Consider the following 21,160-nt stretch of genomic DNA (forward strand, 5'->3'; position numbering starts at 1 on the left):
AACTACTTTCTTTCCTTCCCTTCGTGCTTTCACAGAGATTCCTGTGAGCTCCCTGGAGGAAGGCCTCCACGTTGAACTCTGTGCAGAAACACGGGGAGCAGGGCTGGCAGGGGTGGGGGCTGGGCCAGGAAGGCAGTAGCTTTTCTATTTTTAAAGTGGAGACCCAGCTGTCACCAGAAGTATTTACTATCTGCGTGACACAGAAAGCAAAAATGTGCAAAAAAAGAGTCACCTTTCCTAGTCAGAAACAGAATAGAAATGTGCTCTCTCTTACAAGCATGAAAGCCTGGGTGAAATCTCTACAGATCCATCCAATGTAAAATCGCCTGTTGATAACAGCAGTAAACAGCCTTGCAGCCAGAAAGCTCGGTCGTGATGGGTGACCAGCAAGCTTTTCTCCTCCATCCTCAGAAATAAATAGTGTGTGCATTAGGGTCAGCTGGTAGCGAGCTCATGTTCTCATCTTGTAAGGATCTAAGTTTAGAATTGGCTTCTGTACAAAATCACAGTCTTCCTATTTATATAGGCATAGTTCCCTATTGTGATTTTTTTTTTCTTTTCTGGAGGTCATTTCTAGACCAAAAGACGTCAGAAGTCAATTTAAGTACAGCTGAGATCTTTCACCCTAAAAGGCAGAGTAAGGAGTAGCTGGACAGAAGAGAGGAAAAAAGTGAACATGTGCCTGGTATTTTTTTGTTGGCATGTAAAGCTGAACAAGGAGCATGGTCCACGACTGAGTCAAGAGCAGTGGCTGAACCATCACAGGGTGCCAGGGATTAACTGAGCTGGTGATCCTGTTACACGGATGGGTCTAGATGAAAAATGGTTACAGATTCCATTATCTCTATTTTTCACCCACTATTATTAGGTTCTACTTTCTGCCGATATAACAGGAAAAAAATTGTTGGGGTACTACTTTCTCATAACAAGCTGGATAAGAGAAAAAAAAAAAACATCTCATGAGTAAGATTATTTCCCCTGTTAATAACTTGCTGCCACAGTGCATTGCCAATATTTACTTCAAAGTTATCGTGAATGAATACCAAGAATATCTTTTCCTTATCTCGGATTAACTTCTAATCCTTGGAACTATGTGACCTGGAGCAAATAGCATGATGATACCTCAGTTTCCTTTTCTATAAAATGAGGAGCTTGGAGGAGATGGTTTCTTTCTGGCTCCAACATTCTTTGATTCAGAATCTAGGACTGGGTGGTTATGTGAGCTCTGGGCATATTATATCACTACACAAGAGGCCAGACATTTCCAATAAAACTGGAACTTGGGATCAGCTTAGCTGAGGCTATTTGTATGGGAGAGACATTCCTAGGTGGTGAGAAAACCTTAGAGGGTGGCCTAGAAAGGGGCTTTTTGAGTCCAGCGTGGTTACAGGAGGCAGTTGTCACAAACCACTAGTTCTTCACCACAGGCTGGTACCCATAAACAGAGTTCAAAGATCTAAACAAGATGAACAGTAAAAGTAAATACTGATCTTTGTTTCTAAAAACAAACTTCCATTTTAAGCTTTTGACATTTCAGCTTTGCACTTTTCTTTTGTTATTGTAAAATAAATATAGAATCCTTTATTATAAGAACTGGGGCAGCTTTTGGTCTTAACAATTTTGGACTTCTGGTTTTATAAGGATCTATGTCTGTCTCCCCTATGATGCTGTGAACTCTAAGTACATCTGTCATTCAACAAGTCCACCACTGCAGCTCTTATAATGGGTAATCAAAAAAATGCTAGTTTAAAAGAGTAATTTGAATACAGAATTACCAAGAAGCCTCAAGAGGGCTTTCTATAGTCCATAGTAGGAAATAAGCAAATTTCCAGTGCAATGGGGGAAAAAGTCACTGGATTTGACTATAACCACATACTTAGTTAGGTGAGATGTGCATGGCTTGCAAATACCTATAATAATTCACATAAATAATTAGGTGGACAAAGAAGATCGCAATTACTTCTTCCAAAAACTTTACATATATCAAAAGTATAAGTAATTTTTTAAAGCGACTCTATAGAATTGAAGGGAAATGTTTCAGTTAATTTGCTGGAGAAAACAAAGGATGGAAGATTGAACTGATTGTGCACAGCTGTATGATTTCATTAAAATATGCACAGTGAAGGGAATATGTTTGAGACAGCATCATTGAAATGCTGGGTATCTATGATCGTATGAATAAGAACGCACTGTGAAATCTCCAGACATAGCATCTTCCCAAGTGTAAATAAAAAAGTGGATTAGATAAACCACAGGATATTTTCAGGCTCTGAGTAGGCTGATGTTTTAAAGCAAAGCAGGATGAGATAAAACATTAAGGAAAAATAAGAAGAATTATATTTCATAGCTCACATTGGTCTCTGAACATGTCTCAGAAAAAGTATCTGAGATAGACTATAGGTGGGAGATGGCATTATATTACTACCCAAGAAGACTAAAATGAAATTTTACACCTTGTAGGAAGGATGTGGGAAGTGAAGCAGGTCAATTCTCTTCCCAGGAGTCATTCCACCCCTGTTTTAACAATGCTAGTGTATCTGAAAACACCAGGACCTATGTTTGGTCTGGTTACCAGTCCTCAGTGATAAAGGGACAATTAAAGTTGAAAAATCAAACTAGTCAATCCTAAAGGAAATCAACCATGAATATTCATTGGAAGGACTGATGCTGAAGCTCTGATACTTTGGCTACCTGATGCAAAGAACTGACTCACTGGAAAAGACCCCGATGCTGGAAGAGATTGAGGGCAAGAGGAGAAGAGGGCAGCAGAGGATGAGATGGTTGGATGGCATCATTAACTCAGTGTACATGAGTTTGAGCAAACTCCAGGAGATAGAGAAGGACAGGGAAGCCTGATGGGCTGCGGTCCACTGGGCTGCAAGTACTTGGACATGACTTAGTGACTGAACAACAAAGTTGAAAAATCTTCACAGGAGGACACTGAAAATCATCAAAAAGATGGAGGGGCTTCTGCAGGAGACAAATCTTATTACTTTTAGATACTTCAAAATAAAAAGTTGGAATCTAAGAGGGATTATGGTAGAAATCTATATAATCATATAAGTCACAGTTAAGTGTACAAACTTTTTCAAGACATTCTGAAACACTAGGAAGTTGGATCAGGTTCTGACAGTTTTAAAACCTGTATCTAGGGCACAAAGGTAAACTCATTCTTTTGTTTAAGTTTACACAGTTACAAACTTCAGGAGCTCGCTGCTCCAGAATGGTGGTATAAATACCACATAACTAATGAATGAGCAACCAACAGGTAAAGATTTCTGAGGGTGTATTCCTGAGCTGGGGGACTTAGATCATTGGAGTTCCTCCACCGGCAGGAAAGGAAGACTAAGATGAACAGACTCCTGTGTGGATTGGGGTTGACACCTTCCCTCCTTATAACTACAAAATATTTCAAACACATATGCCATCCATCACCCAGGTTCATAGTTAACCAATTCATGGTTAGTCTTGTTTCACCTACAGTCCACCCCTGTCCCTCCCCATCTCTATTCTTATGATTATTTTGAAGCAATGTCTTGCCACCTACAAATATTTCAGTATGTATCTTACCTCTTGAGAAGCCTGTATGCAGGTCAGGAAGCAACAGTTACAACTGGACATGGAACAACAGACTGGTTCCAAATAGGAAAAGGAGTACATCAAGGCTGTATATTGTCACCCTGCTTATTTAACTTATATCCTGAGTACATCATGAGAAATGCTGGGCTGGATGAAGCACAAGTTGGAATCAAGATTGCTGGGAGAAATATCAATAACCTCAGATATGCAGATGACACCACCCTTATGGCAGAAAGTGAAGAGGAACTAAAAAGCCTCTTGATGAAAGTGAGAGGAGAGTGAAAAAGTTGGCTTAAAACTTAACATTCAGAAAACTAAGATCATGGCATCTGGTCCCATCACCTCATGGGAAATAGATGGGGAAACAGTGGAAACAGTGTCAGACTTTATTTTTGGGGGCTCCAAAATTACTGCAGATGGTGACTGCAGCCATGAAATTAAAAGACACTTACTCCTTGGAAGGAAAGTTATGACCAATCTAGAGAGCATATTAAAAAGCAGAGACATTACTTTGCCAACAAAGGTCTGTCTGGTCAAGGCTCTGGTTTTTCAGTGGTCATGTATGGATGTGAGAGTTGGACTGTGAAGAAAGCTGAGCGCTGAAAAATTGATGCTTTTGAACTGTGGTGTTGGAGAAAACTCTTGAGAGTCCCTTGGACTGCAAGGAGATCCAACCAGTCCATCCTAAAGGAGATCAGTCCTGGGTGTTCATTGGAAGGACTGATGCTGAAGCTGAAACTCCAATACTTTGGCCACCTCATGTGAAAAGTTCACTCATTGGAAAAGACCCTGATGCTGGGAGGGATTGGGGGCAGGAGGAGAAGGGGACGACAGAGGATGAGATGGCTGGATGGCATCACCGACTCGATGGACATGGGTTTGGGTAGACTCCAGGAGTTGGTGATGGATAGGGAGGCCTGGCGTGCTGCAGTTCATGGGGTCGCGAAGTGTTGGACACAACTGAACTGAACTGATCTTTAAAAGATTCAGGCTCTTTGTAGTCACAACTACTATATCATAATCTCACAAAAACACTATTTCCAATATATCAGCTTCTACAGGTCAGCAGTTCTTATTTTCTAAGGAGCCATCCAGTTCATAAGCTGCCCTCATGCCTAAATTGATTAAATCCTTTATCTTGGGGCAAAACTCTGTAGTCTCTCCCCTTTCTAAATGTCTTAAAAAATGTAAAATTCCTATTCTTTAAAAAAAAAAAAAAAAAGAATGCCTGTTTTCTCTAAGGTACCAAGGGTTCACTAACTACAGGACACTATTATCACCTTAAATCATCACCAAAATACAGCAGAGTTTACCTGTTAGCGTCAAATTTCCACCCTTGCAAAGTCGCATCTGGAAAAGGCCATTATTCAGTTCTTGGCAGCTGCCTTGCTGTGGGCTTCGTTACAAAGCTACGTGTACATGTAAGTCTTCAGCGTCATTGCTGAGCCCCATTCTTGCTCCATTTTACTTTTCAGTGTTTTTTCTAAACATGAATACCTACATCTAATGGCTTAGTGATGGGGATAAGGGCAGATGGGGTCTGAAGGTAAACTTGATCAAAGTCTCTTGGGAAAAATAGAGGGAATTGTTACCTAATAGTCAATCCTTGTTTCAAGGGTCATCCACCTCTTATATAAAGGTTGCTGGGAAACCTACAGTGACATCTTGTGGTCCATGACAGCTCCTGTCTTAGTTGGAATTGAGTGCTGAGGAGAGGCCAGAGGGGTCGGAAAAAAATCCCAATTACCAAAAATATAGTTGGTGTCATTACAAAACACAGCAGTGCCTAGATGCTGTGGTGAATGATACTTTCTGAGTTTGAGTGCATAAGAGTTTGAGAGTAAATGTTATATAAGAAGGGCTTCCCAATTTTGCCAACTTTGGGGGCTACGATTAAAAAGCTTTAAGCATAATTAAAAATTCCAATTAAATATAGTTTGAAATAGTAATATATATGCATGCATAAAACATCTTTTCATGGTAGATCCTGAAACAAGATGGTAAATGGCTTCTATTGAGGAAAATATACCTGTCTCCATTGTCTAGGGAACTAAGCAAGGAGGAATCATTCTCCCTCAGCTGTTCTTACAGGTGATTTCCACCAAACTCAAATGCTTGTTGTTACTGAGAGCTAAAAATTTTGAAAACATCTTGTAAAACATTATAGGTGAAATATCAGCAAAACAAAGCTAGCATGAGAAATAATTTCTCTAAGAAATCTCTTATAATAAGGTTTCCTGTTTTTAAATAACATCATGGCCCATAAACAGAGCAGAAAGATAATGTCCTATTAGGAGATTCATCCTTGCTTTTGCAGAAGCAAAGCTTCCAGAGGTATCTTCCAAAGCTTCCAGAGCTGCCAGAGGTATCTTGGAATGATTCTGAAGCAGGTAGCTAAGGTAACACCAAACAAAAATATCACAGGTAGCAGGCACTTGCTCTATGAGATGAGAGGGGCTAGTCTCTCAGTTTCTCTACTGTCAAGGTTCACTTATTAGAAATATTTCTGTTATTACCTACGATGCTTGGTAAAAGTCACTGATAAAATCATCTACTTTTGCAGATGGAAGTTTAAAGACTAGTGGTTATATTTATATTGTCATTTTTGGACTGTTTAGGATCTTCATTTCCCCAAAAATTCAACTTTGGTAAGTTGTGCTTTTAAGAAAATGGTCTATCCCATCCAAATAGTCAAAATTGTTGGCATTAAGTTGTTATGTAACAACCACTTATTGAAAAATTTCAGTAACATCTGCTATTATGGTCTCTCTAATTCCATCTGTTGTTTATTTGTAGCTCTCTTTCGACAGAGGTATGCTAATCTTAGTTTTTCAACAGAATATCTTTTAGTTTGTTTATAAAAAGTTACTTTATTCCTTTCTCTGGGCAGCTTTATCATTTTCTTCCCTTAGTCTCTGGAAGTAGATTGTGTTGTTCTTTTCATAATTTTGATTACTTGACCTATGAGTTACTTAAAGATGTTTTCTCAGTCTCCGAACATAATGAGCTTTTTGTTTTTCTAAGTGCATTCTGTTACTGATTTCTACATTAATTTCACTGAGAGCAATGTGTCTGTTCTCTATCAGAGGTCAGCATATTGTGGCTCTGGCCCAAGTCTGGCCTACCATCTGTTTTGGTAAATAAAGTGTTATTGGAACAGAATCAAATCCATTCTATGGCACATCATCTGTGTTTACTCTGACACTGTAACTGCAGAGCTGAGACTGCTTGGCATAACAGTAACTAAAATATCTATTCTCTGATCCTCCGCAGAAGTTTCCCAATCTCTGGCCTATATAATATTAGACATTTGAAATTTCTTGAGATATGCTTTATGATCCTTTGTATACTCAATTTTTGTAAATATTCAAAATATACATGAAAAGAATGTGAATGTAGAGTTCCATTTCTTAGTAAGATCTCTGTTTTAAATTTCTCCTATAGCAGTAGAAACTAATATTGCATGGTTCAGATGTGGAGAAAGTTCACAGACAGACAGGCATGATAGATCCTAAACTTACACAGAGTGGGCCCTGTAGCAACTGTAAAGCATAGAATGTATGGCTGACCTTCCACTAAATGATGTGAATACAATTAGGCATCCACTTAGGAAAAACTAGACTTACATCATTCCAAAAATCAATTCCAAGTGGATAATTGGAAAGGAAAGCTTTAAGAAGAGAATAGAGGAAAATACTTTCATTATCTTGAAATACAGCAAGATTTCTTAAAAATTAATTACAACAAATTATTAACCAAAATGGAAAAGATTTCTAAATTTGACTTTTAAAATTAAGAGCTCCTGTTCACCAAAAGAAAAACCTACAACAAGTGAAAAGTCAAGCCATGAAGATACTTACAAAGAGCTTCTTCACACTGTCTTTATTTTCTATCTAATTGTTAGAATATAAAAACAACTTCTAAAAATCCATGAAAAAAGGAGCAGACAACATAATCAAGTGGATAGCAAAATATTTGGCAGGCACATCACAAAAGAGAAGTGCAGATGGCTAATAAACATGAAAATGGCAATATTAGAGAAATGAAAATTAAACCTATGTGCTCACTAGATTGGCAAAAATTAATATTGGCAATGCCAAATATTAACAATAATAGGAAGCACCACAAATTTATATGGTGCTGGTTTCACTACAGACACAACTATGTTGGAAAACACTGTAACACTATCTAAAAAAAGCCAAAGATATTCATGTTGTTTGACCTGGCAATTCCCGTCCTAGAGCCATACCAACTGATTAGTGCTGGACATTTATAGCAATATCACTCTTAATTACCCTAAACTGGGAATAGAATTTATAGCATTGAACATGAATAAACTTCACACACATACAGATAAATCTTCCTATCATACTGTTCAGTGAAAAAAAAGCAAGTCATGAAAGAATATTTAGAGAATGATTTGATTTACATAAAATTTTAAATCAGGTCAAACCAAACCTTATCAATTTAGGATGCACTCAGAGGAGTGAAAACTATAAAGGTAAGAAAACGATTACAGTCAAAGTTAGTCACTCTCTCTTTGGGGACAGGGAGATGTTGTGGTTACAAAGTTTCACTTGGAGGGCTTCTGGGATCCTGAGCATGCTCTGATTCTTGACTTGCTTGGTGGTTCCATGGGGTTCTGCTTTGGTGTTTTATTAAATTCTATAAATGAGTTCCCTGATAGCTCGGTTGGTAAAGAATCTGCCTGTAATGCAGGAGACCCCAGTTTAATTCCTGGGTCAGGAAGATCCACTGGAGGTGGGATAGGCTACCACTCCAGTATTCTTGGGCTTCCCTGGTGGTTCAGCTGGTAAAGAATCTGCCTGCAGTGTGGGAGACCTGGCTTCCATCCCTGGGTTGGGAAGATCCCCTGGAGGAGGGAAAGGCTACCCACTCCCGTATTCTGGCCTGGAGAATTCCATTGACTTGTATAGTCCATGGGGTCACAAAAAGTCGGACACGACTGAGCGACTTTCACTTTCACTTCATAAATGAGTTCTATTCATTTTTTATTTGATATAATTTACCTTTTGATCAAGAAGATGCCAATGAACAAAGAGAGGCTAGCCAAAAGAGGTTGTAATATTGAGGGGGTGGTGGTGGTTGTTGCTTAGTTGCTAAGTCATGTCCGATTCTTTCGAAACCCCATGGACTGTAGCCCACCAGGCTCCTCTGTCCGTGGGATTTCCCAGGCAAGAATACTGGAGTGGATTGTCACTTCCTTCTCCAGGGGATCTTCTTGACCAGGGGTTGAACCCGCATCTCCTGCATTGTAGGCAGATTCTTTACCATTGAGACACAGGAGAGTTGGAGGAGGAGGTTAACAGAAAACAGAACCCCAGTAAGAGACAGGAAGGTACTTGGTTCTTTTCACCCTGGTGTCCTTTACGCTAGGGGCCTCCTCTCCAGCCCCACTCCTACCCCTGGCAGCCTAAACCTGCTGAGTACCTGCCCTATGACTGAGAGGGCCTCAGATCCTCTCTTAGGCGTGCAGACAGGTTACCATTCACCTCCAGGGGACACATAGAGATGGCCCAGGAACTTTCTCTTAGCACAGAAAGTGCGCACCGTGGGAGGAGGGAGCAGAGCTCCAGAGAGGCTGACAGCAGAACTGTCAATCACGCGGGCATCAAACGCCCTTGGGTGACAGTCAGAGTGAATCAGTGAGAACGTGTCTGCAAGAGCAAACAGCTGGGTCTACTGCTATAAAATCAGGTAGTTCATGTTACTCGGTGACCCACAGCAGTTGTTCTGAACAGCTCACTTGAGAACATTCTCCGTGCTCTGGAATAAGTCAGGTGAGGTTATGGGGGTGATAAATCCATAGAGAGTAGCTTGGGTTCTGAGTGCTAAAAGCTTCTCTGGTACAAAAAGGATTCAGCAGTAGTCAACATAACGTGAAAGAAACGCTCTGTGTTTCAGAGCCACCAGTGGACTTCAGATACCATCAACTTCCTCCACTCACAAACGGCTTCAAAAGCCCCGTGAGTTTAGCAGAGCCACCTCGAGTGCGTTTGCAAAGCATGGGCTCTTTCTTCAAACAGTCCCGCTGCCACTCCACCAGCTTTATGGTTTGAACTTCCAGACTGACACACACATACACACCCAGAGTCAATGGCTTAAAAATAAGAGGTCCAAAACCCACCCACCCATCTTGCCTAACTCCTCCCTTCTGCAGATAAAGAAGCTGAAGTTGAGAGAGGGTAGGGGGTATCCTCAGAGTCACCTGGAGTGTTACCAGCAAAGCAGGACTGAAAAGGAGATTGTCTGCTCCCTGCGTGAGTTTTCCCAACCTGCAGTGTTGCTCCTGAACCACAGGTGGACAAATCAAAACCAGGCAACATAAAATAAACAAGGCAAAACAAGACCTAATTACCAACAGCACCTAGATCCTCATGTTCTTGTCGAGATTCAAAGAGTTTATGACTATACCTGAATATTCATTGGAAGGACTGATGCTGAAGCTCCGATACTTTGGCCACCTGACGCGAAGATCCAACTCATTGGAAAAGACTCTGATGCTGGGAAAGATTGAGGGCAGGAGGAGAAGGGGGCGACAGAGAATGAGATGGTTGGATGGCATCACCGACTCAATGGACATGAGTTTGAGCAAGCTCTGGGAGATGGTGAAGGACAGGGAAGGCTGGCATGCAGTCTATGGGGTTGCAAAGAGTTGGACACCACTGTGTGACTGAACAACAACGTAACTGTGCCTGTTTAGAACAGCCCCTGGTGGTGGCCAAGAACTGGGGTAAGTGTTTACTGTTCTCATGAAATGACACTTTCTCATCCTTTCCTTCTCTTCACCCAGTTTGTTAACACACTGTTCTGGTGCTACTAAACATCAGCGTGAAGTTTCTAAAAGGCCACAAACCCATACAAGGAATGCAACCAGCAACCTGTGCTCTCCAGTCGGAGGACAACAGCTGCTGGGAGGAAAATCTGATATGCATCCGGACAAGAGCTTAATGCAGGAACAATTTTACACATAATCCACTCCTCCCCGTAGTTCTAGCCACAGATAGTTTCATCACCACTACCCATGTGCTCATGGCGGGTTTAAAGGCTGGCAGTAGCTGAGGAACTTTATCTTGACATTTTTCATGAAAATTGAAGAACGGGTACACTGACACGTGTTTCTGCCATGTTGAATATACTCGCAGAAGCAGGTCTTAGAGCAGAAAGCATAGAATGTCGAGGGTCCCAAGTGTTCTGGCCTCAACTCCAACTTTGTTGGGCAGGGCGACATCCCAGACACTCGGGCAGAGCAGCCCGGTGTCCCAAGGCAGTCTGTCCTTGCCCATCCACCTCCAAACAGGAGGCCACCCCACGCTGGGGGCTGCAACTCTGTCTTGCCCTTTTGTTGCCTTAACCACGGAGAAGGGAGCTCCTGACACTGACACAGATCATTCCTCCTACTGGAATCCTCTCGCTGCCTGTGCCTGAAGCCAGTCGGGTGCCTAGGCAAAAGCAAGATTTTTTAAACATTTATTTTTATCATTCCTACCACTGTGCTAATCAAAAAGAGTGAAAGTTGCTCAATCGTGTCTGACCCTTTGCGACCTCATGGACTGTACAGCCCTTGGAGTTCTCCAGACCAGAATACTGGAGTGGGTAAGCCTTTCCCTTCTCCAGGGGATCTTCCCAGCCCAGGGATCGAACCCAGGTCTTCCCATTAAAACAGATACTAAAGAATTTGGGGCCTGGGAGTAACATACAGAGGTTTCCCAGGTGGCTCAGGGGTAAAGAATCTGCCTGCCAATGCAGGAGATGCAAGAGATGCAGGTTCAATCCCTGGGTTGGAAAGATCCCCTGGAGAAGGAAATGGCAACCCATTCCAGTATTCTGGCCTGGAGAACTCCATGGACAGAGAAGACTGGCAGGTTATAGTCGGCGGCGTTACAAAGAGTTGGACACAACTGAACACACACACACACACACACACAAACACACACACACACACACACTGACATACAGACTGGCCTGAAGGGGAAGAACTGAAACCTGGAGGACTTGTCCCAGCAGGTATTGATTCAAAGTTTTACATCAGCCAAATCCCTTCCTGCAGCATCCAAGACCCGACCACTTCCTGGTCTGTTTTACAGACGGGAAAGAGCGATCCCCTGTCGGTTCAGTTCTGGTATCTGGTTTCTGGTATGTTTTCTATTGACAACACAAGCTTTGAAGCACCATGTTCACTTTTAAATGAACGGAGAAAAAAATGTTTAATAACATTTGAAGCTTGGCTCAGAAAGTTTAAAAGATTAAGAATAAAAATGCCTTTGCTTAAAGCGAGAAATCAAAAGGTAAATAAGTAGCGTTCTTCTCCAAAAGGCAAGAGGTTTTTGAGTTCCTACGAGGTGAAGAAGCTACTTGAATATATTAACAAACATTAACTGATCCCAGTAAACAAAATACACATAAAGGATTTGTTTTATTTGGGGAGGAAGTCTAATGCCAACTCATGAGGTTAGAAGGAAACAGGGAAAAGGGACAATAAGTCTGATTAAGAAAAAAAGAGGAGTGGGTTAAAGTTAAAGTTAAATCATTATAGATTTAACTTCTGGACAGGATGGATTTCCTGCCTTCGTTTGTTCTCCTAGAATCTCCGGATTAACATTCACTCAGTGAGCACAGAGGCCACCCCACTGGCCGAGGCAGGATTAGAACAGGTGATGCCTTATAAACAACGGAGCGTGATACCATCCAGTAGTTGGCAGAGGACTGTATGTATGCAAAGTCTTTGTGGATTACACCAAAAGCACGACATTATCATCAGAAAGGGTGGGGTAGGTTTTATATGCAACATATGAAGCAAAACTGTGCACATACTCTGGAATATATACATTCGATTGGTATTTTGCCAAGTTCCAAACAGCTTTCAAAGCTTCTGCAAGAGTGCTAAGTCACTTCAGTCATGCCCAGCTCTCTGGGACCTTATGCACCGTAGCCCGTCAGGCTCCTCGGTCCATGGAATTCTTCAGCAAGAATACTGGAGTGGGTTGCCACGTTCTCCTCCGGGGGATCTTCCTGACCCAGGGATCAAACCTGCGTCTCTTAGTCTCCTGCATTGGCAGGCAGGTTCTTTACCATCAGATCCACCTGCGAAGCTTCTAAAAGCTCCTAAATTCAAGGGCATTGTTGCTGGACTATTATGATTCTGATATTATAACAGAGAACTGGATTTCCATCATCTCATAAGACAAATGGCCAGTATTCTATCAGAAGCATGACTTCCTATGTGTCTGTGAAGACTGGGCTAGCCTGAGCTCCCTTCTGATAATCTGGGAGAGTCGTCATACGCTGCTGTAGTCTCAGAAATGCTACTCTCCAGTTTGTGAAGTGGCTGTAAGGTACTGATTTGAGAAAGTTCTTTTTCCATCAACATATTCCAGCCAAGTGTTTGGTAGCAAACCTGGTTTCTGACTTGAGCTTCATTCACCCTGATCGCAGACACTGCACGAGGACGCTAGCCCCTGAGACCTACCAACCAGCAGGCTTAACATTCCTGCTGTTTGCATCATCACTTTGTTCCCATTTACAATATACAGTTTAATGCTCTCATTCTGAAGAGAGAAGACTCGGTCATTATTTGTGGTTCATTTTCTGAGCAGAGGCTTAGTCACCTTCATACCATCCTTGCAGTAGCCTGATAAAGAAGCAACGGTTCTAGAGTGGGACGAACTCAGAGAGTAGTGCTGAAATGTAGGCACTAGCGTTTGTCAAACAGACAGCCAGTGGGAAGTTGCTATATGACTCAGGGAACTCAGCCTGGTCTCTGACAACCTGGGGGGCGGGGTGGGGTGGGGTGGGAGGGAGGTTCAAGAGGGAGGGAAAACTTGTATACCGATGGCCGATTCATATTGATGTACTTCAGAAAATAACACAACATCATAAAGTAATTATCCTCCAATTAAAAATAAATACTTTAAAAAAAATAAAAAAAGAAGCAACAGTTCCTTAAAAGCTCTTGAAGGGGTATTTTGCAAACATGTGTCCAGGTTTCCAGATAATTTAAATACTGATAGACTTTGAAAGTAGTCAATGAGTCTATGAAATAATTCTGCACCCTCTTCCCAAATATAGTCCACTCATTTTTAAAAAGGTTTTCTTTTCTCTTTCCTCATAAGAAAAAAAAAAAAATCTTTTTGTAAGACATGTCCAGTGAAAAGCTGTTTTTCTGGCTTCCTGGAGAGACCAGCTGGTAGAAAATAAGCAGAGAAAATAAAGGGGAAAAGCCAACTTCCTAAACAGGCTGACTCAGCTCTTCGCTGTTAGTGTTGACATGATTGGTTTGTTTGTTCGTTTGGTTTTTTTTTTTTTTTTTGTCTTCCCTATTCAGCTGCCAGGAATTAAGAGAAAAAATAAAAGCATGAGAAGGACAGTTCGGTGGAGGAAGGGTTTTGCGATGTTGGAGGTTCAGAAGCGTCAGCCCCTCCTCTAGGGGCTGCCATAACAGGGCAGCAGAAGTGTGCTGTTGTACATCACCGCCACACACCACTACACACTCTTAGAACCCTCCCGGAAGAGCCTTAGAACCCTCCCGGAAGAGCCTTGGAACCCTTCCGGAAGAGCCTTGGAGCCCTCCCGGAAGAGCCTTGGAACCCTCCCAGAAGAGCCCTAGAACCCTCCCGGAAGAGCCTTGGAACCCTCCCGGAAGAGCCTTGGAACCCTCCCAGAAGAGCCTTGGAACCCTCCCGGAAGAGCCCTAGAACCCTTCCGGAAGAACCTGGCTTCCTACAGTATATTCACAATCAGGTATTTGACCAGGATTGCCCAGGAAAACATTTCTGTCCAAAGAATTTTTGTCAAGAGGAGTCTCTTAGACAGGGTAATAAGATGGTAGGAAAAAATGTCTGCAAGTCACTGAAAACTGTAAACTAGCCCGCCCACACCACAGCATCCCCTCCAGGTCCTCGCCATTCTCACCGACCTGCTGACCCCTGGGCTGAGATCCCACGTGACAGCTCAGACTGTCCTGCTTTTTCTGTGGAGCCTGTCAGAGAAAAATATCTGAACAAGAATAGCTTGAGTCCTGAAGGCACATAACCAAATTCTCGTTTTTGCTTGTAGTTGGGGGAAGTTCTACATATTCAATACTTTAAAAAATTAAAAAAAAAAATTATCTATTTATCTGGCAATGATGAGTCAGTTGCAGTACGTGGGATCTTCGCTCTTCCTGGCGGCATACAGAGATTAAGACTCTGCGCTCCCAAAACAAGGGGCCCAGGTTTGATCCCTGGTCAGGGAACTAGATCCCACATGCCACAATGAAACACTTTCTAAATAGTTAATATTCTGTTTGGAAAGGGCCAGTGGACAAATCCCGTGGATGACATAGACACCTTACAAGCTAGAGGCTTGGCATGCTGTAGTCCATGGGGTCGCAAAGAGTTGGACACGGCTTAGTGACTCAACAATAACAACAAAATCTCTATGCTGTCTGCAATATGATTTATGCAAAGCTCAGGAAGCCCAAATTATAATTTCCTTCTCCAGAACAGCAGCAACTTTCCCCTAAATATTGAGCTGACTTAGACAGAAACCCTCTATTTCCTGGAATGTCATACCAATTAGATATGCAAGCATGTTTTCAGGGTTTAATATTCACTATACAGGAGCGATTCTCTCCAAATCAATAAGGTCTTGTTCTGCTCCTTCCTTTGAGTAACGGTAAGGATACATAAAACTTCATTCCTCTACTAGATTTTACTGGATGAGCAAGTTCATCCTAACTGCAAGGAACAGAGAGAGAAAAGCTCAGAACTCATGGACTGTAGCCTGCTAGGCTCCTCTGTCCGTGGAATTTTCCAGGCAAGAATACTGGAGTGGGTTGCCATATCCTTCTCCAGGGGACCTTCCTGACCCAGGGACTGAACCTACATCTCCTGCATTGGCAGCCGGATTCTTTACCGCTGAGCCATCAGGGAAGCCCGTGAGGTTCTATGTACTTGCACTGTAAGAGAACTGGTGCAGTTTCCTGTCCAAATTCCCCATCCTGGACCGTGGCTCAAGAGGGAAATAAGACACAAAGCTTTCAGTGCAGAAACTCCTTTGGCAAATCATTTCATCCCCTAGATTACTTACGACTTTGACTTGATGGATGATGGGGATCGTCATTTCTCTAGTGAAGGAGGCAGAATTTGGAAAACAGAAGGGCTCATCAGTCTTCTCAGTGGTTAATCAAGGATGTGTTTGGTTGTTTCTGAGGGATTCACTCAGAGAGTCATCATGACTTATATGCTCATTATTTAACTGCTATCCTGTCTCGGGATGCTGAGAACTCTCTAGAAGATCATCTGTTAGCACTCTGACGGCTGACTACCTTCTTCAATCAACTCACAAGGACCACTGCAGCGTTAGATGGGAAAGAACAGATTTTCAGTGTACCAGCCTTAACTTTAACTGCATCCTTGTCAGTTTTCATTTAAATCAAGCTGCATACTTGATGACGGAGATGCACTGATGTTTCTATTTAAGAACATCAATGGCGTTTCTGTATTAAATGTCAGTTTGTTTGTGCTCTGCCCATAGCTTAAGACCGTAAGCCTTCTGGAAAGAGTGTATGTATTTCTGAATGTTTCTATTTTGCTCAGTAGGGATGATGGTGACATGGAAATTTTATCTCCTCTGATGGAGAGAGGATGCCTTCATGCCATTGGACATAGTTATGCCCATTCCTGGCGGGCCCCAAATGTTTTCTGTTGTTCTAATCCCTAGGAAAGAATGTTGAATAGATACTCAGTTATGACTCATTTTATAGAGTGGTTAGGGTCTGCAAAGATGTGTGTTAACTCACATCGTATTTTAAATAAAATGGGACAGTTTAAACATTGAAGAAAAGTCCCTCTTGAAGCCCAACAACTGAAGATTCATAAAAGTCAAGCGGCTCTGTTCATGAAGGAAAAGGGGCCATGGGAACCTGTCCCCTCACATTACCCTAGCCTCTCAGTCCTTGAGGCTCTTCTAAAAATCTCCTAAATCTTCTTAGGGGACTGATTTTAAAAATCTTGTCCCCCAGTTGTCCATGAAGAATTACAGGATTGAGAAAAGAGACCATTCTAATACATGTCCTCCTCAACCTACATGTCACAGGATATGCTTGTTTAACTACAGGCCACCTGGAAGTGCTAACAATTGAACAGTTTTTAGACTCCTCAAGCCTCTCCTCCCATGACCTGATATTCTTGGGGCATTTCCAGTCTGAAAAGCCAATGGTCTGCTTTGTAGCATTGCTGTGAGAAGGTTGGAAAGAATGAATGATTTGTTCTTTGTGCAGCTGGTGTGGAAGAAATGCCAAAAGTTCTTCATAGGCTGTGAGCGGACACTTTCTTCCTTTAAGAAACTATTTGATGGTGGTTTCGGAAGAAGAGGCATTCCAAATAACCCCCCTTGCTTTCAATGGCGTGGCCTGTCTGTCACCGGGGATCAACTTTCCTCTCTCTTCCCCAGGTTAGAAAATGAGCTTCCCGTGCTGAGATGTAGCAGGAGTCCAGGAACCTCCGTGGGTCCACCCTGAGGATGTGCAGAGCAGATTCGGCACCCAGGAGGTATTCAACCTTCACCGAGAAATAGTTCACAGAACACACGTAATGACATGTTGATTGGTTACACCTGGGATTTTACAGAAGTATGCATGGTGGTGCTGGTTTCCCTCATGAGTCGGGGGCTCTTTCTTGCAGGCTGAATCCAGTAAATGCATTAGAAAACTTGTAATAGAACTTTTGACTTTCGGACATGCAATCTGAGGACGCATGTATTTTTCACTTTGGCACCAACCATCTGACTCTGTCTTTTAGCAAATATTTATCCTTCAGCCCCTGCCCCCACGAACCAGGCTTGCTCAGTTCCACATCTAAAAGTTCTCTTTTTTTTTTTTTCTTTACATGCAGCTTGGTTCCATCACTACTTCTACATAATCAGGTATGTTCTGCTTTTGAAGTTTTTCCTGCAGAAAAACTCCACCTTCTTTAGGATCTGATACTCTCAATGGACTTCCTTAGGGAACATTCATTGCAGAACTTAACTGTGTTCAATGTAGCACCTTATGAATTTCCTATGTGCTTGCTGTTTGCTGGTTTTACATGTACAAACTATGGCTCCACTGACCCAAGTTTCCTATGACACAAAAGTAACTCATACACTATATGTGTTAAATACATGTATGTACATCCACATGTATGCACACATATATATGCACACACATATATATGCATATATCTATATGCACATAGCACATAATATGGTGCCAGGAGCAGAGTAGGTATTCAAGTGTTTACTGAACTGAATTAAATTCAAAATTGTATCAGTTATGTCAATTAATAAGAAAAGTAGCTTATTTTCATAATTTACCATCCTCTAAAAGACAGTGCAAATTGAAAAGCAGAAGGTCTAGATGGAGTATTATTTTTTAACTATAGTTATTATATAAATTTTCTAGAGGTGACTATAACCATGCCACCTATATACAAAATTCATTTTTAAATTGTTCACCAACATACTTTTCATTCTTCAAAAGGCTTAATGGATAAGCAATGAGCACACTGGCTCTTGTCTAAAACATTTCTTTTGGCAAGAAAACTGTGCACCTACAGGTAAAGATTTAGGCAGGAGATATATGAGCTAGAGGGTGGGGAAGGAAGATGGTGAGGAATCTGCTTGCAATGTGGGAGACCTGGGATCAATCCCCGGGTTGGGAAAACCCCCTGGAGAAGGAAATGGCAACCCACTCCAGTATTCTTGCCTAGAGAATTCCATGGACAGAGGAGCCTGGTGGGCTACAGTCCATGGGGTTGCAAAGAGTCGGACATGACTGAGCAACTAACATACACACATATGAGTTATAGGTAATAATAGATTGAGAGATGAAAAGGTGAATGGGGAGGGGTGATGGGGGACTGGGAAGTTCTGGAGCATGATGAATGAGGACATAGGCATGATGATGGAGAGAAGATACCTGTGGTTAGCACAGCTTTTATTTACCTGACGAACCCGGGCAGAACCATCTTCTCGCCACACTCTCTCCTCTGTGCTCCCCGAGCACCCCTTCAACCGTGCAATCAGCACTCAACATGCTCCAGATTACTTGGTCATCTGTTTGTCTCTCTCACTAGACTATACACACCTTTAGGAGACAGACAGTGATTTGTTTGAATATTTCATTCTTGATGCCGAGCACTGCGCCTTTGATACAGAATACACACAAGTAAAAGGTATGGAAGAATATTCCTAGGAAACCAGTCTCCTCCTAAACAATCATGAGCTATGCTGCCTTCTTTAATTCCAAAAATCTAAGCATTTCTCCAAATACAGAGGAAGAGGAACAATATTAACACATTAAAATATGACAAAGCCTTTTGCACCCTGAAAACTTTGTTCTCAGATTCCTGTTTAAATTCACAGTCTTATATTCATCCCTTCCAAAAAAAGAGCTCTGGCATTTCCAAAAAAAATAGTAGAAATGTGGGCAAAACGAAAGTCTCTTAAAAACCTTTTTGGTAGCAATTTTGATTATAATGTCATGTTTCTTGCCATAGAAGAACTGTTCCATTTATTCCAGCTATTCTTATCTGGTGATTTTTCCATTAAGTATAGAAAATGTGTCCCCAGACTCTCACATCTTCAAGGTATTTTTATACCTTTATACAATAAGCACTATAAAAGAACCGAGCCTACAGGTTGACTTGACATTTTTCAATGCTGAGATTCTGAGAAATGTTCCCAACATAACTAACCTCACAATCAATACAGGAGCACCGAAACCCACAGGAAACAAGCTGTTCCTGGGGAACAGGTATAATGGGCATGCCTGTTGCCCTTGCTTGCACCAGCCGTAAAGTTAAGTCTCTTAAGCTGTTTTTAAACCTGGGATGGATTCTACTGATGGAGAAAAAAGTTACATCATACAAAGTTCTAGCTGCTTTTCCTACCCAGGTTCCAATGTTCTCCAAAATGCTAAGTCCTTTGTCATTGACTCGACTCAGAGCGCACGTTTACCCTATATCCTATTTCCAAGTGTCAACAATAGACTCACTGGGAAAAAAAAACAAAACTGCATGCTTAATGGCAACCCTGAAACCAAATTTCTGAAAGCTCAAGCACAAATATCCTACCAGACGATTTCTCATACATTCTATATTCTATATCAAGCCTCAACCATGAGAGGAGTGCTAAGGAGGCTGGGTGTCACGAGATTGTTTTTCAGGCAGCCTCATGGAGTCATTACCTCGATGAATTTTCCACACTCTGAAATTTGGTCCATGGCCTTGCAGGCTTGGAAACCTGATCTGTCGGCAAAGCTGGAGCAAAGTCACATCTCGGAGGTGGACTTACAACTCAAAGAGCCCAGAGCACTAAAGAGTGATGTCAAGATGCAAACATATTAATTTACTGCGAGAACCATAAATGTCAGATGGACTGAAACCCTCCCAGGGCAAGCCAGCACATTCTCTCTCTCTGTGGACAGAGGCAGAGGGGGAGCCAAGTCATAACCAGAAGGTTACTTGGTGATGAAAAAGTGTAACAAAGGAAATAAACAGTAAATAAATCAAAGACAAGACAGGAATTCAGAGTCTAGCGCTACGATTTCCCGACTCACCCTGACATTTCACACTAGAAGAGGTGACCCATCAGACTTGTCAGGCAGCTGAGGACCCAGCTCTCTGGGGTGGCATTACCTGGGTACTGCAGACCCACCTGGGTGGATAATTAGTCCTTCTTCTGATTGACAGACTTTTCCTTTAGGTATGTCACTATCTAATTCTGGGAGACCCTAAGGTAACCACTACTCTCTCTGCTGGTGTATTTAAAGGTACTATCAAGTTCATTCATTTCTTCTTCTTTTTGTTTATTTTTTGTTGTCATTCTTTTCTTTCCATTCAGATCACCACCATCAGAAAATCTAGGGCCTCATCTCCTGATGATGGGGTCTAACTGATCTACCAACTTCAACCCGTCCCCTTACCCAACTCCAAAGATCACTACTGTATAAATTGACCTTAAATTAGCGTTTTATATGTTTTCCAGACTTTCCTCATACCAGACACTCCCAGTGACTCCTACTGCTATCAAAGTTAAGTTCAAATTGATTAGCCTGCTATTCAAATTCTTTCATATCTGTGCCCAATTTATTATCATTTTTTTCTGTTACATGAACCTTCAACTCCAGGCAAATCTACTGTCTCTTAACATCATATGTGCACCCTAACTCCTGCCTCTGCTCCCTCCTGGGTTCCTGGGAGTCAACTCAAGATCTTCATCCTCCATGAAAATATCTCTGAAGGTCCAAATCTGAAACTGACCTTCCATTCTTCAGGCTCATTTGGTATTTAGTGTATCTGGGAAGTAATTATACATCATCCCGAAGGACAGGGGAGTCTGACATGCTGTAGTCCATGGGGTCTCAAAGAGTCAGACACATTTTAGTGACTTAACAACAGACATCTCCTCAATTAGAATAACCTGCTTACAGTTGGGAACAGTACCTTTTGCTTTTTTTTATATCCTATTTCTTCAATGCCTTGATACCAGGGTGCTCAATAAACAGGTACTTAGAACTGACCTTGTCTACATGTAGGTT

General features: G+C 41.9%; 1 protein-coding gene across 1 annotated transcript in view; it reads right to left on the reverse strand.

The window, feature by feature from the left end:
* The window catches only part of ASB5 (ankyrin repeat and SOCS box containing 5), a 40,397-nt gene that overhangs the window by 15,954 nt on the left and 3,283 nt on the right, over window positions 1-21,160 (reverse strand). The window lies entirely within an intron of this gene.

The sequence above is a fragment of the Cervus elaphus genome, chromosome 32 (assembly GCF_910594005.1).
Source record: "Cervus elaphus chromosome 32, mCerEla1.1, whole genome shotgun sequence".
NCBI lineage: Eukaryota > Metazoa > Chordata > Mammalia > Artiodactyla > Cervidae > Cervus > Cervus elaphus.